The 27,506-nt window shown below is 47.2% G+C and overlaps 1 long non-coding RNA gene across 1 annotated transcript in view; it reads left to right on the forward strand.

The window, feature by feature from the left end:
* LOC129052160 (uncharacterized) overlaps positions 1–19,585 on the forward strand; it is a 78,306-nt gene extending 58,721 nt beyond the window's left edge. The window contains exons 4-7 of the long non-coding RNA XR_008517033.1: positions 5,100–5,276; positions 7,365–8,684; positions 17,014–18,615; positions 18,713–19,585. This is a non-coding gene — a long non-coding RNA (uncharacterized LOC129052160). The remainder of the gene's footprint in view (positions 1–5,099; positions 5,277–7,364; positions 8,685–17,013; positions 18,616–18,712) is intronic.
* Positions 19,586–27,506: the final 7,921 nt, after the last annotated feature.

The following is a 27,506-nucleotide window of genomic DNA, read 5'->3' on the forward strand; positions in this document are numbered from 1 at the left end:
TGAACCAAACCACAGGGTATCAGTAGAGCCATCCTCCCTCTGCAAGCTCTACAGGAGGATCTGTGTCTTCGTCTTCCAGCACCTGGTGGCTGCCAGCATTCCTCAGCTTGTGGCTGAATCCATCCAATCTGCCTCTGTAATTACTCGTCCTCCCCTCTATGTGTGTCAAATTTCTGTCTGTCTCTTATGAGGACACTTGTGATGGCCTTTAGGGCCCACCTCGATAAGCCTAGATTATCCCTTCATCTCAAAAAGATTCTTAACTTAATTACATCTGCAAAGATCCTTTTTCTCCAAAGTCACATTCACAGGTTCTAGGGATTAGGACCCAATATCTTTAGGTGACCACTATTTAGCCTAATACAGCATCTGAGCTCTCAGGATTTAGTGTTTAAACATCCATGAATCAGCCCTGAACAAAACCTTCAGGACCCAATAGTCCAGTCTCCTCAGCCCAGTGGTTAGTTCCCAGCCTCCTCTTTCTCCTCCGTTCAGATGCCAGCACACGACTGAGCACAGGAGTCAATCCTGACTCAACCTTTCCTCCCCCAGGCAGGAGTAAACCAAGGGTATTTCACCCTTTTAAAAAAAATGGACCCCTTTCTCCTTCCTAAAGGCGACGCCTGCTGTTCACCCTGCTTAAATCTGCATCTTTTGGTTATAAGAAACAGAGCCACCATGGCTATCTCACATAACAGGGATATGTTATAAAGCTATTTTGCACATTGCTGGGGTTCAAGGAAAGAGCTACAAGCACATACCCGGGGGTCTGACTGCCTGGATTCAAATCCCAGCTCTGCCATTTTTTGGCTGTGACTTTTGAACAGGTCATTTAACTGCTGGGAGTCTGGAGCCTCTGCTCCCATGAAGATGGGGATGCTGGTCTTACCTCAGGGCTGGGTGACTGTTAGGGTTAAATAGGAGTGCATGCGTTCCTGGAGGAGCCTGGCAATGTTATTACTGTTACTGTCACAGGGAATCTGCAATTTTTTTTCCTTTGCTATAAACTGACTTTCTCGGGTTATAAATGTTAGATACTATTATTTCTACCAAATAGAATCTGAGGGTTATGACTTGCTTAGGCCCCTCATAGTATGTAAGTCCTCAGAACCCCAGGTCGTACCCTGCCTCTATGGGCCAGGGCTCCTGACCGTCCCCAGGGCGTCCTTCCACGCCCACCTCCATCCTTCAGGCCCTTCTGGGCTTCCCACACTGGGGGCATTGGCTGGCACAACTCACTGCATCTCAGCGCCCCACCCTGGTCCAATCAGCACATCCCATCACTTTTCAGCACATGGCCCTTGTCCAATCAGCACATCCCATCGCTTCTCAGTGCCCTGCCCTGGTCCAATAAGCACATCCCATCACTTCTCAGCACACGTCCCTGGTCCAATCAGCAATGGGCAGTTGGACAGCATGGGCGGGGCTGGGGGTAGGGTTGGGTGCCTGTGAGACCCAGGTGCAAGACTTGGTCTGGCCCCAGGACAGGTCCTGAGGGCGGGCAGTGTGGGCAGCCCAAGGCCACGGCATCTCTCGGCTTTGCTTCCGGGAGAGCCTGTCCCCACCTGCTCCACTTTATTCTCACTCTTCTCCATGCACCAGGTTCACAGCCTCCCTCCAGCCCCTTATGAAGCCTCCCGGCATTTATCCACCCCATTGTGACCTTCCCTTTTGGACGATCCAATTCCTTATCTTCAGTGGGATACCTAAGACTTCGCAAATTCTTCCCTAATCATGGGCTCCCATAGTGTTTCTATTTTCCTCGTTGGAAACAACAATAACAATAATGATCCTAAAAGCAGCGAACGGTGCTGGGCTATGGTAGTTGCCAGGCAGTGGCTAAGTGCCTTTATGTGGATTAACTCGTTTCATTGCACACGCACACACGTCCATGCAGGTGGAGTGTAGGAGCTTTATTTTATTGCTGATGAAGCTGCAGAATCTGGTTAAGTCTCAGGGCCAACAGACCTTTCGCCAAGGTTAGTTCCATTCTTTTGCTAGGTGAATTCCAAATAAATAAACGTGAATGCTAAAACCATACTGCCTTATAGCATTACTTTAAAAATAAAACAACTAATGATTTTTTTATGGTTACAAAGTAAAATCTGTTTATATGGAAAATTTGAAAAAAAAAACCATACTGAGTGAAAATAAAAATCACCCACATAAATATTTTGGTTACGGCTATTTCCAAACTGTCTATCCGCTTCTATCTATTTTTTAGGGGATTAAATTTAAGCTGTGACTTATTTATTTATTTATTTATTTTTGAGACAGAGTTTTGCTCTTGTTGCCCAAGCTGGTGTGCAATGGCATGATCTCAGCTCACCTCAACCTCTGCCTCCCAGGTTCAAGCGATTCTCCTGCCTCAGCCTCCCAAGTAGCTTGGATTACAGGCATGCACCACCACACTCGGCTAATTTTGTATTTTCAGCAGAGACGGGGTTTCTCCATGTTGGTCAGGCTGGTCTTGAACTCCCAGCCTCAGATGGATCCGCCTGCCTTGGCCTCCCAAAGTGCTGGGATTACAGGCGTGAGCCACTTCGCCCAGCCTACGGCATGACTTTTTAATGTTTTCCTAGTCTCTAGGGTTCTCTGTGTGGATATTTATGTTGTATCCTATTTTTCTGCTATTGTAATACCTGAAAATATTCTTAAACCTGTATTTCTGCCTGCTTTTCTGATCAATCATTTCCTTAGGATAAGAAGTGTGTATTATATATATATATATATATATATTTTTTTTTTTGAGACAAGGTCTCACTCTGCTACCCAGGCTGGAGTGCAGTGGTGCAATCATAGCTCACTGCAGCCTCCAACTACTGGGCTCAAGCCATCCTCTCACCTCAGCCTCTCGAGTAGCTAGGGCCACAGGTGTGTACCACCATGCCCAGCTAATTAAAAACAATTTTTTTTGTAGAGACAGGATCTTCCTAGGCTGGTCTTGCATTCCCTGGGCTCAAGAGATCTGCCTGCCTCAGCCTCCTAAAGTGCTGAGATTACAGGCATGAGCCACCATGTCTGGCCTGGGGATGTATTTGTTTCAAGCTTCAGATGCACATTCCCAGGTGCCCCGGAACGGCTGCAGCCATTGCCATCCCTCCACAGTGTCAGAAGGACCCCGCTCACCTCCTCAGCAGCTCAGGGGTTATTTTGGTTTTGTTTTTTAAATCTTTGCCAGTGTTTTCCTTTGCATTCTTAAATTCCTGATGCCATGAATTTATTTCATTTTTCTGTATGGAATTTACTGGCCATTTGGTCTTCCTTTCCTCTTCTTTACAGCACAGATTTTACACATTTTCTCCCAGCCTTGGCATTTTCCTTTTTTTAAACTTATTTCCCCTTCCCCTTGATCTATTATCTATTTAAAACACGATGCTGGTTATGTGGTTATGAGTTCCTTCTGCTTTAACGATTGGATAAATGGATGTACGGCATCAGCTCAACAGCTGAATTAGTTTTCAGGTCATCCCACCCAGCTATGCTAGTCTTTTTTTGTTTTTTCTTAAGACAGGGTCTCACTCCCATGGCCCAGGCTGGAGCGCAGTGGCATGATCACAGCTCACTGCAGCCTCAACCTCCCTGGGCTCAAGTGATCCTCCCACCTGAGCATCCTGAGTAGCTGGGACTAAAAGCATGCGCCACCATGCCCGGCTAACTTTTGTATCTTTGTAGAGATGAGGTTTCACCATGTTGCTCAGGCTGGTCTTGAACTCCTGGGCTCAAGGGATTCTGCCCACCTCAGCCTCCCAAAGTGCTGGGATTACAGGTGTGAGCCACAGCGCCCAGCCTAGCTATTCTATTCTTGCCACTGGAAAACCCTCACAGAAGAAGTATGGGAGGCCACATCAGAGAAGAGGAGGTTATGCTAAAGTGTCCAGAAAAATAGTGCCTACATAAAATAATTTAGGATCTCTAAAATTCACTATTCACTTCCCATCCCATAGGGTTGTGAAGATGAAATGATATAACGTATATGAAAACAGAACATTCTCTGCTCAGTTCTTTGGAGGGTAGAAGTATTTAGACAAAGCACTTCAGAGTTTATAAACATTTATCAAGAGCATTTTGCAGCTCACCCCAAGGCTCTCTGGTAGACACCATCTCATCTGAAATTGGCAATGCTTTGCTGGATCAAAGAAGTTACATGAAAGGGGACTTAAAATGAAAGGAAAAGCCCACAGGAGCTTCCTGTTCAGTACCCGACACTGGACAGGTTTTATCCCAGCGGATCATAACCACCTTGCAAAGCAGATAGAATCCCTCTTCAATAGATGACATTTATTGCTTATTACGTGCCTACTGTGTGCTAGGCTCAGTTCTAAGTCCCTGGGGATGGAACAAGGAGGGCGGAAGACAGACAAGCCACCTGCCCTCACAGGGCTTTAGGTTCCAGGGGTACAATTCCAAGGAGGTGTTATCCTCTTTTGATGGACGGAAGTCTCAGGGATGGTCAGTCACCTGCCATGGCCACCCAGGATTAGAATGCAGATGTCCCCAACCTCAAAGCCCCTCGCCATCCTGGGGTCCCAGTTCTCTTCTACATCAAAGCAGCCGGTACCTCACATGTGTGTTCTCATCTCTGTTCAGAAAGCTCCTAATTACATTTCCTGGAGGTGCCCTGTGTCCAAAGGTGCACTTTGTCTGATCAGGCCCATAGATAGGGGCCTGTCATGAAAAGTGGCAAAACCAAAACCATCCAGAGCAATTTAACCCTTCGTCACCCATTTGCTGCTGTCATGGGGCAGGAGGACAGGAGCTGTTTCAGACCCAAGACTTTCCTGGGGATTTTAGATGGAGGAGTCCTAATCCCTGTTTACTCTGTCTCTATATTGGCAAGTGTTTCCCTGGGCTTAAAAGTGTAGAGAGGGGAGGCTCTTGTTCTAACAGCAATGAAGCCGTCTTGCCGCTGGTGAGAAATAAAATGATGACAAGATTGCTGGGCCTCAAGTCTGTCACCCACACCCCACTTCTTTGGGCCACTCAGACACTGTCCTCCTGGAGCCAGTCCGGGGCCCTTCTCTTCTCTACTGGGGACAAAATGGGAATAATAATACTAATAATGGTAAAGAAATGAAGCATTTGCTTTCTTTTCAAAGCTCTCCCACAGGTTCAGCTGGGCTTTCTGGCCAATTCTCCCAAAGATTTAGAAAATAGGTTTGAGTTTGCTGAGGGCTCTGCGTCCACCTGTTGAAGAAGGCTGAGGGAGTAACTGCATTTCGGGTTGCTCTCAAGACAGTGCACAGTAACAAGAGGTCCAAACTCTCACTTCCAAGGTAAACCCTTCTGATTTTAAAAGTTTGTGGGAATGCCAGCATCACTGAGCAGCCCCAATCCTCAGAGAACCCTCGATAATGATTTATGGTTGTGACTTTACCAACCAGGAGTGGCAGGAGTGGGAATATTCATGCTGATGCTTATTCGGGATCTGTGCTAGGTGAATTATAGGCATGGTCAGGTGTCAGCCCGGAGACAGCCCCACTGTGGAGTAGGTGACACATGCCCAGGCCCCCTGATTTGCCCAGAGGTGCACAGTTAAGTAGTGAAGGCAGAATACAAATACAGATCCATCTGCTCCACTGTCCTGGGTCTGTTTTGTTTGTTTGTTTATTTGTTTGTTTTTTGAAATGGAGTCTCTGTCACCCAGGCTGAAGTGCAGTAGTATGATCTTGGCTCACTGCAACCTTCACCTCCCAGGTTCAAGCTATTCTCCCACCTCAGCCTCCCGAGTAGCTGGGATTATAGGCACGTGCCACCACACCCGGCTAATTTTTTTAGAGATGGGGTTTCACCATGTTGGCCAGGCTGGTCTCGAACTCCTGACCTCAGGAGATCTGCCTGCCTTGGCCTCCCAACATACTGGGATTACAGGCATGAGCCACTGTGCCTGTCCTGGATCTGTTTTTAAAGCAAAACCTGGTGTCTCCCACCTTCAGCTGGCCACTGGAGCACTTTAGACTCCATCCGGGGAGCGGAGTGCCTTCCAGGCACTTTCCCTCTGCCCCAGGCTGGCAGCACAGGGTCCCACTTGCCATGTGGGGCCCTGGAAGGCAGAGGGGCCCGGGGTGAGTCTGAGTCTGCTCCCTCTGCAGTGAAGGCAGAATCCAGGGAGCTGGCCTTTCAAATGCAGAAAACAATTGTCCCGCCCTCCAAGCAAATGGCAGCGGCTCATTTTGGAATCTTCCAGTTGCTCCTATCCCCACTTCAGATCTGGGACTGCTTTTTCCAGCCTCCGCAGAAGGCAGGCCTAGCAGGCACCCTCAAACAGACTTCCAAGTGGGACTTTCAGTGCCAGGCGAGGTGTCACCCAGGACCCCCCACCCATAGGCTGAGGGAGAGAACAGTGCCAGATGACACCCTACCTGCCACCTGCACCCCATCCTGGGTGTGACCCTGGGCAAGTTACATGGCTTCCTCTGCAGTCTCAGCACTGTCTTCCTTACTGGCTGATGAGGAGGGTCCCATGGAAACTGGCTCCAGGCAAATGCTCCGCTAAACAGAAAACGGGAGATTGGCATGGGGGTGGGGGCACAGGTGCCAACGTGGTGCCTTCAGTTTGCTTCCCCCCTGCATTTTGGGCTTTTCTTGGTTTGTTAGTGACTAATGGGATGCGGGCAAACTCTCAGGCGCATCCAAAGGAGAAGCTGTACTTGGAAATCAGACTCTATCCCCTTGAGTCAGATGGGGATGAGAGACTTGATCTCATTTCTGCCAAGTCCACAGGGCTGGATCCTGAGAACTCAGCATGACTTGGAGCTCCCGAGGCCTCTGGGTGAGTGATGGGGCTCTGGAATCTGAAGTCCCAAAGCTTGCTGGGCAGAATGGCCTTGGCGCTGAAGCTCAGTGTTTTCCCTCCTTTTCTCTCCAAGGACCAAAACCCAGTGACTTTCAAACCTGACCAGATCCCAGGTGTCCTTGGAGATTTCTCAGGACTGCCCCCGGGATGGGGAAGCCTCCTTCCACCTCTTGGGGCCTCAGCTTCCATGTCCTTGAGATTTCAGCAGGGACAGCGCCAGCATCCCTAACTAGGTGACACGTTGTAGACATACTTAGGGGGAGGCCTGGGCATCCGTCTTAAAGCTGCATTTATTTGCAAAATAAGCTCAGTGTTTTTATTTGTAGGATAAGCTAAGTAGATTATATAAAATCTCCAAGTCTCCCATCCATATTGCCAGTGTTGTGTGGTTCTGGGTATGATTGCACCCTGAAAAAAAGTGTTCTATGCTGAGAAATGAAAATTGAAACCCACAAATCTAACCTCTCGAGTGCATGCACGATAGTCACTTAGCGCCTCCCATGAGCCAGAGCTTTCATTTCCCATCCAACTCTGGAATTGCTGCTTTTCTTGTTATCCCCACTTGCAGATGCAGAAACGGAGGCTCTGAGAGATGGCCTCGCCCAGCACACACCTTTGCAGAATTTGCTTTCGAAGCCAGGTCTCTGCTACCATCTCCACCACGCTGCTGAGCCTCTCTGTGCATTAGAAAGTAAAATCACAGATGAATTTCTCAGCCATCTCAACGCGCCCCATCTCACATTCATTATCATTTGCTTTGAAGGATTTTTTTCTTTTTGAACAGGAGGGGCACCTGGCTTTCCTACTCTGATTTGCAGATGTGTGTTGAAGGAATGGAGAGAGTAGATTTTGCAGTTACTCCTTCTGGGCCCTCCGACTTCTTGGAGACCTGTCATGCAGGGTTAGCAAAGCCATTTCATCACACTACTGTGGTGTGGGCAACCAACACAGACGTTGCTGCCCCGGAACAGCTCCCCACCGCCACCTCCACCCCAATTCTCTAGCTTTTAAAGCCTTCCACTTGGCAGGGAAACGCTGCCCCCTTCTGGCTTCAATGGACAGGCACGTCCAGGGCAAGGATTCAGACTACTGTGAACGTCATTCAATGTGAATAATAGGCGCACTGAAGACCAAAGGATAAATCGGGGTAAACGGGGCAGGGCAAGACAATGCCGCTGGGTGGAGATGAAGATTTTGCGATACCCTCTTCACTTAATGAGATTCATACAGTCCCTTGGGGCAACAATAGCATCGCCACCAGTTGCACAACCCAAGATGTTGCTGACAGACTGTCCTCTGTGGAAGAGGTTATAAAAGCATCTTTGATTTCAGAAGGGACAATACTCCAATAGTTAACATGCAGTCTCCAGAGGTGACTCTCAAGCCGTGAAAGTCAGGACAGTGGCAGGAAGCCCCACACTGCCAGCAGGGATCCTTGGCTGCCAGTGGAAGCTGGGCATGGCTTTGTGTGGGTTCTGCGCTCCTTCGCCCAGTTTCAAAACCTCCCGCACCTGTGTCTTTCTCCATGCAAATGAGCCCAACAGGAAAAACAGGCGCCTGTGGAGGTTTCACAACAACCTAGAAGCTGTCCCATGCCAGGTCTCTGTCGGTGAGAAAATGTGTGTGGATGCTGACTTCTAGAAGATTCCAAAGTGCTTTTCTTCCCCACTCCCCGTTTCCAAAGGCTGAGACTCCTCTGCACTCCGAGTTTCCTCCCACGCTTCGTCTGAAGAGTGGGTTTTGGGGAGTGAAGGATAGAAAATATCTGAAGACTCTTCCCTATGACTTAAGACATGAATTTTCTTCTCAAGTCTTGAACTAAAGTCAGAAAGTGTTTGCAAGAAATGCTCCTCTAGGTCCCACCTCCGCGGTACCAGATGATGCCTGGGTGAGCATGTTATTTATTTATTTATTTATTTTTGAGATGGAGTCTCACTCTGTCACCAGGCTGGAGTGCAGTGGCGTGATCTTGGCTCACTGCAACCTCCACCTCCCAGGTTCAAGCAATTCTCCTGCCTCAGCCTCCCAAGTAGCTGGGACTATAGGCACCTGCCACCACGCTCAGCTAATTTTTGTATTTTTAGTAGAGACAGGGTTTCACCATATTGGCCAGGATTGTCTTGATCTCTTGACCTCATGATCTGCCTGCCTTGATCTCCCAAAGTGCTGGGATTACAGGCGTGAGCCACCGCGCCCAGCTGGGTGAGCTTGTTAAAGATCCCACAGGGAAGGAGCATGAGGGTCAGATGGGGGGAACATGGGGACCAGTTGGAGATGAAAAATGAGGGGTCAGATGGGGAAGGAACAGGAGGAGGTTAAATGGAAGAGGAACATGAAGATTCGGATGGGGGAGGAATATGGAGAGTCAGATGGGGAGGAACATGGGCGTCAGATGAGGGAGGAACAGGAGATCAGATAGAGGAGGAACGGGAGGAAGTCAGATGGAGAAGGAGCATAGAGGGTCAGACGGGGAGGAACACAGGTCAGATGAGGGAGGAACATGGGCATCAGATGGGGAAGGAACAGGAGGAGGTCAGATGGGGGAGAGCATGGAGGCTCAGATGAGGGAGGAGCATGGAGGGTCAGATGGGAGAGGAACAGGAGGAGGTCAGATGGAGGAGGAGTATGGAGGGTCAGATCGGGGAGGAGCATGGAGGGTCAGATGGGGTAAGAACAGAGGAGGTCAGATGGAGGAGGAACTTGGGAATCAGATAGGGGAGGAACAGGAGGAGGTCAGATGTGGGAGGAGCATGGGGGTCAGATAAGGGAGGAGCGTGGAGGGGCAGACATGTCTGCTCTTCTGGCCTAGCTTGGGCTCCAGAGGCTGGCATCCCCCCGGGTGAGTTGGCCTAGTGTGTGTCTCTGCTCTCCTTGTTCTTTGTAGCCTGTTTTTGTCCTACCAGCCTGTGAGCACTGTGTGACTGAGACCCGCCTCCCACATGAGTGTATCCCCAGCACCAAGCCAGGGCCTGGCACACAGCAGAGCCCAGCATGTCTTTGTTGCACGAGTGTGGGAAAGTGGCCAGCATCCAGGAGAGGAAGGGCCTGGCATGTTCAGCCCCTTCCCCTAACCGGGCCTTGATCACTATCTTGTAAAAGGAGGGAAACGGCCACGGTTTTCTCGGCCATCGGCTGGCTGGACTGTGCATTCTCTGGGGTGCCGTAAAGTCCTGCTCTGGGGCATTGCCCTGCATGATCAGCCTCCATCGTTGTCCTCCCTGAAGTGGGAGGCAAATGCCAGCCCCCAGAGGGCAGGAACCCAGCACTTTCTGAGCGCCATGTGGAGCCCCAGAACCCAGCTCATTCCGTCCCCCATGACAGGTGTGTGGACACTGTGGGACTCCTGTGTCTTCACAGGAGTGATTATCCAATGACCAGGTCCCCACCAGGGGTAAGCAGGGAAACTGAGGCCTACAGTCCAGAGATTCTGGTATACCCAAGCCTTTGTCATGGAAATCACCCATTGTGCCCCTTTTTTGTGCTGGGCACAGTGCTGGGCCCAGGGCTCACAAGAGTGAGCCAAGCCCCTGTGCCTGTGGGCCTGCCTTACCGTCCGGTGGGGGAGACAGGGATTAAAGGAATAGTTGTACAAATAATTGATCCCAGCTGTTGAAAGTGCTCCTGAAGGAGAATGACAGGGGATGCTTTGGGAATGGAAAGGTCAAGATTGGTGGGAGATGACAGCATCACAAAAAGGGAAGAGCATGCTCAGGTGCGGGAACAGCTTGTGCAAAGGCCCCAAGGCAGTTCTTGGGGAAGCACAGGTACAGCTGGCACCATCTGTTCCTTTTTCCTCCTACCATGAGCTCAAGGGTGATGCCTGAGGTGGCATCAGCCATCTCCCAGCCACGAATGAAAGACCAAGGGAACCTGTGGCACTAGCACTATTGAACTGCTGAATTCCCTGCAGCCACCTAGGTCCAGGTTCCCATCATGTGAGAAGCAGGGATTTTTCTTTTACTTGCAGCTGAAGGCATTCCTATCTGAAGTGGGGCAGAGAGGCCGGCAGCCTTCTTTACTAACCAGGCCTGGGATGAGGTCAGGGGACACTGCTCCATCACAGGGTGGGTTCAACTCAAGTGAGAAGGTCCCCATTCCCATCACCACCCTGCCACTAATGGGAGGCCCTCTGTCCCTTTCTGAAAACCCCTTACTGCCACTGGAGTTGGTCTAATCCTTGGAGGAAATGTCACCCCCTAGGAAATGCCCAGCTCAGTCTCCTGGATGACCTCCCACATCCCAGGAACAACCAAGGTCATGTTATCCAGATCCCTCACAGGGTCCAAGTGCACCCCCTCTAGCTTTGCAGCTCCTCCCTCCCTCTGCTCTACAGACCAGCCACACATCCTGGTGAGGTCACCGATTTGTCCTGTGTGGAGTCCAGCTCTTGTTTCCAATGGGGAAAACAGCTTTCCTCAGGGAGTTCTACTCCCTCTGGGGAAAATGACTGAGAGGCTCTTGGCAGGGCTATTCCCAGTTTCCTCACTAATTACTCTGGGATATTCCCTCCTGAATGAAGAAACTTCTATAATTTGGGTTATAAAAGATCTCTTTGAATTTTCTCCAGAGTCTGCTGTGATTATAACAATAAAATATACGACACACATGAAGACTTTCATCCTAGCAGCCCCAGGCTCACTGCAAACGAGTCATAATTGTGCATCTCAACAGCACCCCCCATTCTCTCCCAATGTGGAAACTGAGGCAAAAGGAGGTCAAGGCTATGGCTTCTCAGCCACCAAGAGACCCATGGATCTGCTGTGTCTTCCCTGTGCCCAGAATTCCAGCCTTGCTGGGAAGCCGTGGGAAGTTCGCTCAGGCCATCTTGAATCCCAAATGTCCACCACCTTGAACACCCATCTTTAGACAGTGGGAAAGCTGTGATCCAGCTCCATCTGGATCCTTTAGGTACCCTAAACCTTGAGTGGCCATGGAGTTCTGACTTCTGACCTATGAGATTACACAAAAACAATACAAAACAGCAAAACACATGATAGAACAACGAAACGCGAATGCTGCGTTGCTTGGGTAACCCATGTGTCCCTCTCACCAGGTCGTGAGCTCTCCCAGGCAGGGACCACATCACCATACCAGGGTCAGTGCACGGGCACAAGATGCCACCTGCCATGAGCACCTGCTGTGTGTTTGATACTATTCCACACCATAGGTATCCAGAGATTTCCACCGGGGACTTTGCCAAGCTGTTATCTCCCCCTCATGACTGGGTGTAGAACAGAGTCCAAGGCTGGGCGCAGTGGCTTGAGCCTGTAATCCCAGCACTTTGGGAGGCCAAGGTGTGAGGAGCACTTCAGCTGAGGAGTAAGAGATCAGCCTGGGTAACATAGTGGGGCTCCATCTCTACAAAACACAAAAAGATATACTTTAGCCAGGCATGTGGTGTATGCCTATAGTTCCAGCCACTTGGAAGGCTGAAGTGGGAGGATCCCAGGATCCCTTCAGCTCAGGAGTTGGAGGCTGCAGTGAGCTGTGAGGCCACTCCAGCCTGGGGGACAGAACAAGACCCTGTGTAAGGTGGCAGTCCTCTACTCATGTGTGAGCATGATCACTTCCACAAATGAACACTGAGGAGGTCTCTTCTGTGCCAGGTTCTGTGCTGGGCCTTGGGATATAAGCAGCATGGCCCTCCCTTGTGGGGAGTGTGGGGAGAAGGATGTTAAATAATCTAAAAAATGGGCCTAAAACTCAATCTTTGAAGGAGAGCTGCCGGGTGGTGTGGTCTCTTTGATCTCTCAGGGGAGCCAGGGAGGGTGTCTGTCGAAGGGTGACTGTGGAGGTCAGATCAGATGCATCAGCAGGAGGTAGCAAGACACAGGTGGGAGGGAGGGCTGAGTGGTTGAGGCAGTGCACACAGTTGTGCAAGGACCCTGGGGCAGGAGGAAATTTGGTGTGACGGAAGGACTGAAGGCAGTGTGGCTGGACAGTTGGGCTGTCCAGAGCATTGGGACCATGCTAAAGATTTTATTCTTGATCCTAGGAGCAATGGGAATCTATCAAATCATTTTAAGCAGGAGCTAGATTTGACTCTATGCACATTTTTGTTTGTTTGTTTGTTTGTTTGTTTGTTTTGAGACGCAGTCCAGCTCTGTTGCGCAGGCTGGAGTGCAGTGGCACGATCTCGGCTCACTGCAACATCCACTTCCCGGGTTCAAGCAATTCTCCTGCCTCAGCCTCCCGAGTAGCTGGGATTACAGGTGCATGCCACCATGCCTGGCTAATTTTTAGTATTTTTAGTAGAGACGGGGTTTCACCGTGGGAGCCAGGATGGTCTCGATCTCCTGACCTCGTGATCCGCCCGCCTTGGCCTCCCAAAATGCTGGAATTACAGGCGTGAGCCACTGCGCCCGGCCGTCTCTATGCACATTTTAAGACATGTCTGCAAAAATTTTCTGTAAAGGGCCAGATAGTAAATCTTTCAGGCTTGAGGGAGCATAGGGTGGAAATGGCTCAACTCTGCCCTCAGAGTGCAGAAGCAACTGTAGACAATAAGCAAAGAATGAAGAAGTGCAGCTGCCTGTAGCAAGCAGGAGGCCCACAAAAGGGATATCAATTATTACTGAGGACATGACTGCAAGTTATAATTCACTCACTCCTGCATTCACCCATTCAACAGACACATTAAGTACCTGCTACAGGTGAAGCATTCTTAATCTGAAATGCTTATGAAAATCTGAAATGCTCCAAAACTCAAAACTTTTTGAGTGTTGACACCTTGCTCAAAGGAAACACTCATTGGAGCATTTGGGATTTCAGGTTGTGTGTGTGTGTGTGTGTGTGTTTAATTTCATTTTTTAAACTAGACACAGGGTCCTACTGTGTTGCCCAGGCTGTCTCAAACTTCTGGCCTCGAGTGACTCTTCCACCTCAGCCTCTCAAAGCGCTGAGATTACAGGCATGAGCCACTGCACCTGGCCGGGATCTTAGATTTGGCGATTATGCATGCTCAACTGGTAAGTATATTATAAATATCCAAAATCTGAAAAACACCCAAACTCCAAAACCCTTCTGATGGCAAACATCTCCGGTGATTGATAATCAGCCTGTGTGTATGCGCCAGGCACTGTGCTCCACAGTGAGGAAACCGCAGAGAATGAAACACTTCCTATCTGAGTGAAGCTTGTGCTGTCGTGACAGAGGCAGATGATAAACCATGAACAGGTAACATAGTGGCAGGGAGAGATGAATGCTAGGAAGAAGAAAAATAGGAAAGGAATGGGACGTGATGGGAGTCTTCTTTAAATAGGAGGGGCAGAGAAAGTTTGAGGAGGTGACACTGAGCTAGGACCTGAATGCAGACAATCGGGCGGGGGAGCCTTCTTAGCAGAAAAGAGCATGTACGAAAGGCTGGAGGCAGGACTGTGCTTTGGGTGTTGAGGGAGCCAGCAGTGAGAGATGTAATCTCCAAGCCTGTGGCTATAAGATGTAAACTTGAGAAGTGTATGGAGACACATTGTTAAACTAAACACACCATGAAAAACAACATTTCACCCAGCAGGATTAAGCTGTTTCCATTTGTGCATTCAGTAGATGCATTGAACCTACCTGTGACCCAATCCGCTCCCCTCTGGCCTCCAAACATTTGGGCCAATGAAGACAAAGACCTGGCCGACCTGTGTAGACTGAAGAATCCCAGCCTGCGGCTCAGTGTCCACAGGCCAGGCTTAGGGAAGAGTTTGTGTGTGAAGTGACAGACCATAGGACTGAGCCACAATCTAGGCTCAGAGTCTTTGAAGCTAATGACCAAGCTAATGATACACAAACCCAGGAGTTGAAGAGGACCCCCGACCAAAACTCTAAATTAGCCTAACCTCAAACCGTGTCAAACTCAGCCAAAAAAATATTATGAGCTTGGTTTGTTGTTTCCTCCCACCCTCTCTGATTCCTTCCCTTCCCTGAAATACAGGATGGGTAGGAAAGAATCTTGCTTTGCAAGAAATAACAAACACAATCACGATGTTTATGAAGACTTGACATGTGCTAAGTGGTTTACACTGTCAGAAAAGAATTATGAAATAGACAGAAAAAGATTACTAAATCTCTAACATTCTCTTTAGTTATCTGATTCTATAAGAGCCGTTGCTTTTCATTGTCTTTATTGATAGTAGTACAGATGCTTTCTTTTTTTTCTTTTCTTTCTTTTTTTTTTTTTTTGAGATAGTCTCACTCTATTGCCCAGGCTGGAGTGTAGTGTTGCAATCTCAGCTCACTGCAACCTCCACCTCCCAGGTTCAAACAATTCTCCTGCCTCAGCCTCCCAAGTAGCTGGGATTACAGGTGTGCACCATCATGCCTGGCTAATTCTCGTATTCTTAGTAAAGACAGGGTTTCACCATGACGGCCAGGCTGGTGTCGAACTCCTGACCTCAGGTGATTGACCCGCCTCAGCCTCCCAAAGTGCTGGGATTCCAGGCCCTAGCCACCACGCTGGCCAGATGATGTCATCTATAGAAATGCAAATGTTTTGTCCCTGGAAACACTATTTTTGCTCTGTGACCGTTAACTAGTTCTGCATCTATTGGTAAATTCATTTCAGCATTTCTGATTGCCTATCTGTGTGTGTGTTTGAATTATCCTTTGAACTATTTGTGACATCTTACTGAGTGCCTGGTTAATTTTAAGAGTTAAGTAAAAATCTTTGTTTTAGATTTATAGAAGAGTCATGATTTTGTGTTTAAAAAATATGCTTTAATAACATGCATAGTCTTATTTCCAACCCTGTGAGGTGGCTATCATTACCATCATCCCCATTTTACAGACTTACAGAGGAAAATTGAGGCCTAGGTGTCATGAAATTTGCCCAAGGCCATCCACAGGTCATTGCTTGAGCCAAGCTTTGCACCCAGGCAATTTGAACCCAGAGCTGAATCTGTTCACCACTATACCACATGGTTCCTGTTGTTTAGCCTTTCATCACTGTGTGGTGTGACAGGCTCACCCCCAATTGGGCTGCTGCATTTCAAGTTGGTGACCTTGACATTGGCCTTTCAGGATTCCCCAGTGTTCAGTGCCTTTGTAGTTGTCCAGTGTGGCCAGCTCCACTGGGAACCCCACGGAGAAGGCGTGAGGCCTTTTCCTCCACTGTGTTCTTCTCTGAACGCCTACTGCAGAGCTCTGACCTGTGTGGGTGCAGCCAGGTTCTTACTGATGGGGCATGGGAAGCCAATTCATAGAGGCCTTAAAACCCCCAGGTTGGCTGCACACTGGGGCTCACGCCTGTAATCCCAACACTTTGGGAGGCCAAGGCAGGAGGATCACTTGAGCCTAGGAGTTTGAGACCAGCCTGGGCAACTTGGCAAAACCATGTCTCTACAAAAAATACAAAAATTAGCTGGGAGTGGTGGTGTGCACCTGTAGTCCCAGCTACTTGGGGGGCTGAGGGGGTGGATTGCTGGAGCCCAGGAGGTCGAATCTGCAGTGAGCCGTGATGGCACCAGTGCACGTCAGCCTGGGCAACAGAGTGAGACCCCTGTCTCCCGCCAAAAAACCCACCTCCAGCTCAGAGTCTGTACTTGTTCCTCAATGACACTGAGGTCTACTGCTTTTATTTGTTTAATAGAATAAATGCAAAGAAATAGTATGATTGCTATCACAAGAATGTCACATTCTTTAAGGTAGCAAAGAACAACTATAACCTGAGAATGTTGATAGATGGATTGGCTTTTAAAAACACCTAGGAACTATTGAACTACAAATATTATCTGAAGGGAGAATGAACAAATTAATATTTCATTTAGTTGCTGTTCCTGTATGAAATTCTAACCACAGCTCAATGGAGTCAGAACCCCAATATTGCTGTGGTGTGTTTTGTGAACAGTATTTGTATTTGCATGCTGTGGTGTTGCCAGCTAACAGTTACTAAGCACTTTGTATCCAGATCCTTTGTAAATATTTTACATACATGTTCTCATTTAATCTTTAAGCGACTCTATGGTGTAAGTTCTATTATTAGCTTTGTTTTATGGATGAAGTGACTGAGGTCCAGAGACATAGCCACTTGCCAAAGGCCCCAAATCTGCTAAGTGGAGCTGCCAATCAAACTCCCCTGCACACACATAATTCACACCGATTCTAGAAGAAGAGAAAAGCTCAAAGAGGGAGTCAAAACTCCATTTCTAGTATTTCCTTCCAACAGGGAACACTGTCCTCTCTCTGAAGGTAGCACTCTCACTTTAATTTCTAAAATAACTTTTGTTTCCCAGCTTCCTGGTGGAGTAGCCAACCTTGCAGATGGCCCTCGATGATCGGCAGTACCTGGTCTTCATGCGCTTGTGTTGTTCCTCAATATTGTCCCTCAAATGTTGAATCAGGACTGGCACGTCTGACTACAGTGGAAATTATGTGACTTCTGAGGCCAGGTCATAAAAGGCATTGCTGCTTCTGCCCTGGCCTCTTGGATTGCTTGCTCTGTGAGAAGCTAGCTGCCATGTTGTGAGGACACTCAAGCAGCTCTGTGGAGAGGCCCATATGGAGAGGAACTGAAGGCTGGGCAACAGCCACACCAACTGGCCAGCCAAGGGAATGAACTATCTTGGAAGTGGGTCCCCAGCTCCAGCCAGATGCATGTAGCCCAGCTAAAAACTGAATGCACCCTTAGAGTTCCCAAAACAGAACTTTCCATCCAAGGTTCTTGAACCAGAGAAACTAGAAGAGATAACAATTACTTTTCTTTTAAGTTCCTAAGTGTTGGGGTAACTTGTTATGCAGCAAAGCATAACTAATAAATATTTAGTTCCTAGCAGCAAGATGCTGCTGTAACAAAAATCTAAAAATATAAGAGTGGTTATGGGACCAACAGTGGGAAAAAGTTGTAGAAACCATGAGGAGAGTGTGAGTGAAAGCCTAAATGGTCTTAAAGAGACTGTTTTCAGAAATATGATGGCCTTCAAGGAGGCTATTGGTAAGATCTTGAAGAAAATTGAGGAACATGTTACTAGAAGCTGGAAGAAAGGGGATTCTTACCATGGAACAGCAGAACATCTAGCACATTTTGTTAACATGGAAAATAGAAAATGTACCTACTGAACTGGGTGATCCAGCTAAAAATGTTTCCAGGCAGAGTGGTATAGGTGCCACCTTTATTTTCGTTGCTACTTTGAGTAAAAATCAGAGGAAAGATAAAGAAGAAAAAAATCTATTTATTACAAAAGAGGCAGAAACTGCAGGGTTTGAAAATGCCCAGTCTCTCAAGGTAACAGACAATGTGAAAATTTTAAAAACATTTTGAGACAAAGATAAAATCCAAAGTACAGCCAGAAAAACAGAGGGTAAAGATGAAACTGAAGGTGTGGCTGCAAGGTTTTCTTGTTTAGACCTCAGAACTATGCAAGGTGTAGTCTTTCAGCCACTTCATAGCATCCTAAAGTAGAAAAGAGATTTGTGGGTGTAGCTTTTGTCTAATGGAGTGAATCTCAATAAGATTCATAGGACACTTGCAAAAATTTTAAGAGAATTTTACTAGCAAAAACATTGCCAGCTTTGACTGAATAAAAAAGAAACACCACAAGATGAACTGAAGACTTCTATTGGCAAATAAACTACTCAACTGCACAAACAGATTTACTTTTATGAAAAAGAAAAGATAATTCAGGGAGTAGAAGCAAGAACCCAGAAGACAGAGCCAAGAGCTGTAAAGAATCATTTTCAGCAGTAACAGGACTGAGTCCTGACCAAGGAACTTGCATAATGTTCCTGGCTAGACTTCAAAATTTATCAATAATAGACAACCAGTGTACCTAGTAACTACCTGAAGCACGCAGAGAAATCAAAAAGGATTCATTAGAGAAGGAAAACTTGCCAAGCAGGTAGGAACCTGATTTACAATTGCTTTTTTTAAAAAACGGCACCTATGGTGGAGCTTTCTTGACTAATTTTCTTCCTTGCATTATTGTTGATACACAGATAAGCCAAACCAGTGATTCATCCATGACTCAGTCACAAATAAAGTGGCAAGTGGGATGCTGACTGACTTTGGCACCTGAATTCTAAGGTGCTACAGAAGCGTGGATTTTTATCAACAAACTAACACAGAGTTGAGGTTTTCAAACTCCACTACTATGAGCCCTGGGACTTCCAAAGAGATGTCTCTCGGTCTTTCTTGGGGAGGAGTAAAGGTGAGGGTTGCTTTCTCCTTCAATTCAACTTGAAACAACTCTGCTTTTTGTTCAAAAAATTATACACACATATGTGTAGTCTTTGTACATGAAAATGTAAAGAAGAAAATAAAATTGGTACGGATTAAGCCCAAGACAACTCCTACTTTCATTAATATAATTGCACAAGGTTAGCATGGTAGGTGTTCTGATGAATATGCTCCACCTCCATTCCATCCTCCCTCTAGCATCCCTGCCTGTAAGGCAGAGGCTATAAAGATGAAAATCATATTTTCTGGACTCTTTTGCAGCTAGATTTCTGGATGTGAATTAGATTCTGCTAAATGGATGTACCTGAGTGGAATTTGGAAGGTGAGGCAGGTGCCATTGTCCTGCCCCTTTTGGATGTGAGAGATGGGGTTTACTGCAGCTGCAACCCCCTGTGTATTTTCCAGCTTGCTCAATGTTGAGAAGCAGGTGCAGTCATGTGCTGTCGAACTCTGTGGTTCTATTGGCAACCTCAGAGTTTTTAGCCCTATGCAAGGCCAGTTCTGCATGCTATGGGAGTCTTTCTTGGAAGAACACATTGGATTCCAGTCCCCAAAGCTCCCAGTGGTCTTGCAAGCACCGTGTTTCTTACATTAAACCCTAGAATGTTTTCTATTTCTTGCTTTGAAACTTGACTGGTATGATTAAATAATTAAACATTACAGAAATAAACAAAAAGTAAAACTTCCCTCCCTATCCCAATTCCAATTTTTCTTTGTAAAATATTTATTATTTCAGAAAATTTTTCTTTGAAAACCTCTTTATAGATAAGTGCATATATTGTTAAAATATGTTGTTATATATGTAAAATACATATATAATATGTATTATATTATGTAATATTACTCAAAAAAGTCATAATATAGCTATTGTCTTGCATATTGATTTTTTAACTTACAAATCTTTTTGAACCTCAATGAGAACCCCTCACCAGAATGACAAAAAAAAGAAAAAACCTGACACTAGTAAGTGTTGACAAGGACCAGGAGCAATAAGAACTCTCATACAATGCTGGTGTGAGAATTGTAAATTAGTTGGACCACTTTGTAAAACTGATTGGCAGTTTTCATTAAAGTTAAATATACACCTATCCACTGCCTCAGCAACTTGTCCACAAAAAGACTCATACAAGAATGTTCAGAGCAGCTTTACTATATTGGTCAAAAAGTAGAAGCAACCCAAATGTCCCATATGTAAATGAATAACAAATTGTATTATAACCTATAATAGAATGTTACATAGCAATGAAAAGGAACAAAGCACTGATGTATACATAACATGGATGAATTTCAAGGACATTATGCTAAGTGAAAGAAGCCAAGTATAAGAGAATGCACACCATGTGATTCCTTTTCTGTGAAGTTCAAGAACAGGCAGAACTACTCAACAGCCCCCAAAGTCAGAAGAATGGTTCCTTTGTGTGGGGAGAGGGCGTGACTGATTCTAAAGGGCACAGGGAGCCCTCTCAAGTGATAGGAATGTTCCATCCCTGGATCTTGGTGGTGGTTACACGGGTGTAGACATATGGAAAAATTACTCAAGCTGCGTACTTAAGACTAGCACACTTTCCTAACTAAAAGGTTATCTTTTTGTATCAGCACATTTACATCTGATTCCTTCTGTTGAATATCAGCAGAGATTTCTAGTGCACAAAGTTCCATGTTTTAACCACTCCCCTGTGTGTGGACTTAATAGGTTGTCTCCAGCATTTTTGCCATCGCAGGTGATGCTATGATGAGCATCCCTGGACATACCTCTTGAGATTCCACTGCAAGTATCTGTAGGGTAAATTCCTGGAAGAGGAATTGCTGGGTCAGAGGGAATGTGGCTCTTGATGTTTCACAGACATTGCCCAATTGCTCTCCAAAAATCTTGCAGCAACACGCACTCCTGTGAACACCAAAGTCATGAGAGTGCTGGTTTTCCCACACTCTCCCCAGCACTGGAGATTATCAACTTTCACAATATTTGCCGATCTGATAAGTAAAAAAATTTTATCTTTGTTTTGATTTTTTTTTAAATTAGAAGCTGCTCTATCTTTATCCATTTCTCATATTGGGTTTCTGCATCTGATTTTTTAAAAGGAACAAATTTGTTTTATTCGTTGCTAAATAAAACAAATTAAAATTTAAGACTAGAATAAAGGAAAGATCACATTTCTTGAGATTTAACAGCCAAAGGAAGAACAGAATTTCTCTCCGGTGGATTGTTTCTGTAACACTGAGGCTGGGAGACCCCGTGGACGCCCATCTCACAGCTCATGGGGCCAATTCTGACTTTGGGCACAATGTTTCAATTTTCTGTGCCTCAGTTTCTTCACCCGTGAAGTGGAGGGAATAACAGTGTTATTATTGCTGTGACAGTCATTTGAGCTGTGACTCATGCAGTGCTCAGACCGCGCCTGGTCTTATCTCCACTTCTGCCATTGCCGACATCAGCGTGAGTTGTTATAGAGGCTTCCCCTGTGGGCTTGAGTTTCTGTTTTTCTAAAATGAGGCTGCGGAGTGAGATCCCTTCCAGCTCTCCCGCTCTCCTGATTTCCTGTCCCGTGGCCCTGTGAAGACATTGCTTCCCTGCCCTGGGCACTATGTCCCAGCTTCCTGAGGTCACCCAGACACCACCGTACCACCCAGGCTGTGCTGCCTCCACCTTCCCCTAAAGGCCAGGCCACACTCAGTTGCCCGGCCACAAAGCGATGAAGCTTTTTCCAGAACCTCGGGATCCCTGGAGAGAGCCTTTCCCTTGGCTTCAGCTGCAGCCCCTCTTTCTAGATGGAGTGAGCTCCACCCTGGGGGTCCCCCAGGGGGACAGATGCCTTCCTGTCCCCTCTGCCCAAGGGCCCACACTCAAAGCACTGCCTCCCACACTGTCCCTCTGCAGATCAACCGAGGCATTGACTCCAACAGAGAGTGGATTCTGATTTAGTCTTGGCTGGGACCCCTTTCCCGCAAAAAGATATCTGACCTGATGTCTTGCCAAGTCTCTACCCTCCTCGGCTTACATCATGGAAACTGTCTCTTTTACTTCATGGAATTCAAGAATACTTTCTTCCTTCGGGGTCTGGATCTGAAGCCAGTCACGAAGGGAAGGCACTAATTTCTCTAATTGAAAAATCCTCTCCTCCACATTGTAATGGCCCCGGACAAAAGGATCAGATCATTTGAAAGACAAATACTCTCCAAGTAAGTTTCCACATTGTTAATATTTCTTGCCTCTTTGGCCCCCACTTTCCTGTTTCAAGGCCTCTCTCTAGTCCTGGTTGTGTTCACTGGAGCCCAGAACCTAACCTGGCTTTTCTCCCATTAAATAATCAATTATAGACTCACATTAGGCTGGGCACAGTGGCTCACACCTATAGTCCCAGCACTTTGGGAGGCTGATGTGGGGCGGATCACCTGAAGTCAGGAGTTCGAGACCAGCCTGGCCAACATGATGAAACCTCGTCTGTAACTAAAAATACAAAAATTACCCTGACATGGTCGTGGGCACCTGTAATCACACCTACTTGGGAGGCTGAGGCTGGAGAACAGCTTGATCCCGGGAGGTGGAGGTTGTAGTGAGCTGAGATTGCGCCACTGTACTCTAGCCTGGGCGACAGAGCAAGACTCTGTCTCAAAGATAAAAAAAAAAAAAAGACTCACATCAAAGCGAGGTTGATGAGAAGGACAGCAGGGAAAGACGTGCACTTGCTTATTAGTTATTCATTTTGATGGCTCTTTTCATCTTCGCTTTGAGGGCTGGGAAGGCACGACATGTTAGGTTTGACAGGGTTATTGTTAAATAAAGTGCAAGCCATCGACAGGCACACTCATAAAAAGAAAAGTGATTTCCGTTAGTTAACCTGAACATTGATTCATTTCATAGCTTGGAAGTTTGCTGTGTCAGGGTCCTGCTAATGTTGAATTCTAAGCCTGCAAACAAAAGTTTGCAAAACCCCTTCTTTTTGCATAGCTCAGGCGGACAGACAGGTAGGTGGATAGCATCAGCAGCTGGGACATGGTGAGGATGTGACTATGTGTCAGGCATGAGCTAAGCATTTGACTCACATCATCTCACTGAAACCTCACACCCACCCTGGAAAGAATGCTACTTCCACTAACTTCAGTCTACAGAAAAATGAGAGTTAGTGAGGCTTATTAATAAGAAATTCAAGGTCACACAGGAAACCTGAGCAGAGCCATGACTGAGGCTCGGTCTGTCTGGGCCTCCAACCTCCCTGTTCCAGGGCTTCTAGATCTCTACACTATTGACATTTGAGGCTGGGGTAATTGTGTGTGTGTGTGTGTGTGTGTGTGTGTGTGTGTGTGTGGTAGGGGCTGTTCTATGCATTGTAGATGTTTAAAAGCATCCCTGGCGTCTACCCACAAGATGCCAGTGGCACCCGTTCCCCAGATGTGACAACTAAAAATGTCAGACATTGCCAAGTGTCCACTGGGGTACAACATGACTTCTGGTCAAGAACCAGTGTGTTCAGTCTTTTCAGTGTCTCTGTTCTCTTCCTGCCACCCATGTGCACGTTAGGACATGCTCCTTGGGACCCTCTACAGACTGTGGAAGCTACTTGGGAGGCAACCACTCCTGTAATCACTGAGCTTCTGAAACTGACTCTCCACCTGATGGGCCAGGGTATCTCAATTCCAAGAAACCTGCTACTCTGCCTGCAGTCATCAAGAAGCTACTGTGTGCGAGTGGTTTCCAGAAGTTACAGGAATGGACGAGACATAGCCTTCCCTCACCACCGAGAGTGGAGGTTAGAATCTAGTGCTCCACAGCCAACTCTGGCTTAGGAGTGTGTTCGCCATCTTTGCAAAAGACTTACACAAAATTGAATTAATGGCCAACACCTAAAAATTTGAAACTTTCATATTTTTTAAACAAAAAAAAATCTAAATTTCTGGCTTATGTGGAAAATTGGAAGATCTGGCTATTGTCGAGAGTGGGAAACCCCTGACAACACCATCATTTGCCCTGCAATTTGCCGTGGCTCCCTGTCACCCCCCATCACCCACCTCCGTTACACAAACAGTTCAGGGTGGGGCCCCGGAGCTTGATCAGAAGCTCCTGGAGGGCTGGTATTAATACTAGTGATATTAACTTGTAATCCCTCCTACTAAGTCCCTTCAGATGGCTGACCTTAATGCAGCAAGATTCCCAGAAGAGGGAGGGATTGCTACAGGCTGGAGACTCAAAGAGGGCTCCCTGGAGGAGGTGAGCTGGGCAGTAAAAGCAGGTATTGTTTGGCAAGATTGCAATTCAGAGGAGAGGCTCCATGGTAGACGCTGGATAACAGACGAGCTGTTATGTGCAGAAAGGGGCCAAAGAGAAAACACGTGGCCATAGGGAAGAAATGTAGTTCTTGTCCCCATGGGGCTGCCAGTCTGGTTCAAGAACCTCAGTGCCCTAACCTCCTTACCTGAAGGGTAATAATGGCACCCATCACAAGTGCTGCTTTGCCCCCGGGGAGCTCCTCGATCTTAGATGTCGTGTTCATTCAGCTGAATTCCTCTGTTAGTTGTTCTATAATTGGTGTCTATTTTTATTAATGTTGATAATACACCAAGCTCATGTATGTGGATCATCCAGGGTTGAAGGTGAAGAAGGACCTCTTAGTAGCTCACTTGTCCTAAGAGAATTCCAGCTACAAAAGGTGAGGGGCTCCTTGGGCAAGGCCTGGTGCAGGCAGCCTTGTTACGAGGGGGACAGTTCCTGCCCTTCAGAGGGAAAGTCCAACTAGGAAAAGCAAATCAAGGGGAGCACTCTCTCCAGGGACTCCCAGTTGCTGAAGAATTATTGTTGGCCCAGCTCATTGTAAATGCAACCACATTAGTTTTTGTGAACATCGCTTGTTATACCAGCCCAGGGGCTGTTGCTTCCAGCTGGAAAGCTGGCCGAGGAGAAATGGGTAGTAAAGTATTTCATAAAATTGGTTTGAGAATTGAGGGGCCAGCTTCACATCAACGCATGAAGAGAGGCACCGGGCCTGAGCAGCTGCGTTTACTGTCCAGTGTAACTAGACATAAGCGTGGCTGTAAAACAGATATTTACGAGTGAGTCTGACAGAGCGGTATCACCGGGTGCTTCTGTGGCCTAATCACATAGGTGACAAATTAAACAGCAGAGTTGGAGTTAAGAGTAAATAATATTTAATTACAGGTCACTGCTGCCCTGGCTGCAAGGTGAATCCCATTCAAATTCGTGGTAGGTGAACTAGAGAAGCCACACATCTGAGATCCTGCTTCCTCCTGCTTCCTTCCCACCACACCACCACTCTGGGTTTCAGAGATGGATGTTCAGGCTGGAAGAGAAGATCTCCTTGTTTTTTGTTTGTTTGTTTGTTTGTTTTGAGATGGAGTTTTGCTCTTGTTGCCTAGGCTGGAGTGCAATGGCACGACCTCGGCTCGCTGCAAACTCCGCCTCCTGGGTTCAAGCGATTCTCCTGCCTCACTCTTCCGAGTATCTGGGATTATAGGTGCCCGCCACCATGCCCAGCTAATTTTTGTATTTTTAGTAGAGACAGGGTTTCGCCATGTTGGCCAGGCTGGTCTCAACCTCTTGACCTTGTGATCCACCCGCCTTGGCCTCCCAAAGTGCTGGGATTACAAATGGGAGCCACTGCACCCGATTTCTAACCTATGTCTTTTCTGCCCAACTAGACTGTACATTCTTTTGTTTTGTTTTGTTTTGAGATGGAGTTTTGTTCTTGTTGCCCAGGCTGGAGTACAATGGCGTGATCTCAGCTCACTGCATCCTCCACCTCCCGGGTTCAAGTGATTCTCCTGCCTCAGCCTCCCCAGTAGCTGGGATTACAGGCATGTACCACCACGCCTTGCTAATTTTTGTATTTTTAGTAGAGACGGGGTTTCACCATGTTGGCCAGGATGGTCTCGAACTCCTAACCTCAGGTGATCCACCTGCCCCGGCCTCTCAAAGTGCTGGGATTACAGGCGTGAGCCACGGCGCCTGGCCCACATTCTTTAAGGGTAGGGATCCTTACTGCCACCCAATGCAGCAAAACCTCATTCATGCCCATAAGCCGGGCGCGTGGCTCACACCTGTAATCCCAGCACTTTGGGAGGCCAAGGCGGGTGGATCACGAGGTCAGGAGATCAAGACCATCCTGGCTAACACAGTGAAACCCCGTGTCTACTAAAAATACAAAAAAAAAAAAAAAAAAATTATCCAGGTGAAGTGGGGGGCGCCTGTGGTCCCAGCTACTCGGGAGGCTGAGGCAGGAGAATGACGTGAACCTGGGAGGTGGAGCTTGCAGTGAGCTGAGATCGCACCACTGCACTCCAGCCTGGGCGACAGAGCAAGACTCCGTCTGGGAAGGAAGGAAGGAAGGAAGGAAGGAAGGAAGGAAGGAAGGAAGGAAGGAAGGAAGGAAGGAAGGAAGGAAGGAAGGAAGGAAGGAAGGAAGGAAGGAAGGAAGGAAGGAGGGAGGGAGGGAGGGAGGGAGGGAGGGAGGGAGGGAGGGAGGGAGGGAGGGAGGGAAGGAAGGAAGGAAGGGAAAGAAAGAAAGGAAAGAAAGGAAGAAAGAAAGAAAAGAAAGAAAGAAAGAAAACAGAGATCCTGCTTCAAAAACCTGCCAGCCCAGTGAGGAAGTGTGAGTTGAGCCATGAATGTGTGCAAATTCGCCAATAGAGATCCCAAATCTATTTTTTCTCTTAAAATATTTGCTCAGCATGCATGACGTATCAGGAACAGTCATAGGTGGTAGGGATACAACAGAACTGTGAAGATTCTAAGATTTTTCCATACTTTCAGCTAATAAGTGAGCCTGTCACAGTGTCGTGAATGCAGGAAGATGACATAAGACTACTGGGTCAGAGATAGAGGAGTTTATTACTACACAGCAGGCAGCATGAGATTTACGCTTGTGTCTGTTTCCTCTTTACCCTTAAGTCCTATGAGGGGTGACAGAGAGTGATCCAGGTGGTTGCTATCCACACAAGGTTTTGCATCACAGCAGAGGAAACCTGAGTTTAGGGAATCCCAGTTTTTTTATAAGCTTCTAGATCCTCCCCACCCTTTGCCCTAGAGGGAGACATTACTGGTAAGCAAACAAACTTTCCCTCTGTTATCTCTGTTTTCCAAGACTGTTTGCTTACAAACATCCTTGGAAAAGTAGTCTGGAACAAATGCTGGTCAGTGTCTCTGCTCACAAGATATACTGACATTCTAGAAACACATGGAACACTGTCTCCCAGCAGCTACCACTTCAGAGGTTTGTCAGGGAGGATATCGCAGGACTCCTCCTCCGCCATGTGCTGGTGGTGAGCCGTTTTCGGTTCACTGTGCACCAGGCACTGCACGTGGCTTGTCTCACTCCTCTTCATAACCTCACGAGACAGACCATAGTCAGGCCTATTGACAGGGTAGGAAATTGGGACTCAGAGAAGCTAACTTGCCCTCGGCCACCTCTCTTGTCAGTAGCAGAGCCAGGACTTGAACTGAGGACTGCTGACTCCAGAGCCCCATCCCATGTTCTGCTCTCAACATATAACACTCATGGAACAAAACAAGTTATTTAGAAAATAGCAGTCAATGCGGTTCTT

This window comes from Pongo abelii, chromosome 21, assembly GCF_028885655.2.
Source record: "Pongo abelii isolate AG06213 chromosome 21, NHGRI_mPonAbe1-v2.0_pri, whole genome shotgun sequence".
Lineage (NCBI taxonomy): Eukaryota > Metazoa > Chordata > Mammalia > Primates > Hominidae > Pongo > Pongo abelii.